We start from the raw sequence: 327 nt of genomic DNA, 5'->3' as shown, positions 1-327 counted from the left end.
ATCACAGGATTTCAGATCACTGGATTTCAGATCACAGGATTTCAGATCACTGGATTTCAGATCACAGGATTTCAGATCACTGGATTTCAGATCACTGGATTTCAGATCACTGGATTAGTTATCTGATCTATGGTGTCCTTGAGGTTCCAATTCCCAACTCTCTAATGCAGGCTCTTCCAGGGCAGCCTTTCCAGTGTCCAGGCTCTTTTTGCCTTCTGACTTTGTTCTCCTAAGTTGTTTGCTATTCCTGATCTAGACAGGAAGCAGCTACCATCAGTGCCAAGAAGCTTAATAATCAAAATACCCAAGTCATTCAATAATAATAAT

This window comes from Mus caroli, chromosome 1 (genome assembly GCF_900094665.2).
Source record: "Mus caroli chromosome 1, CAROLI_EIJ_v1.1, whole genome shotgun sequence".
In the NCBI taxonomy this organism is placed as follows: Eukaryota; Metazoa; Chordata; class Mammalia; order Rodentia; family Muridae; genus Mus; species Mus caroli.
This window is presented reverse-complemented; position numbering follows the sequence as displayed.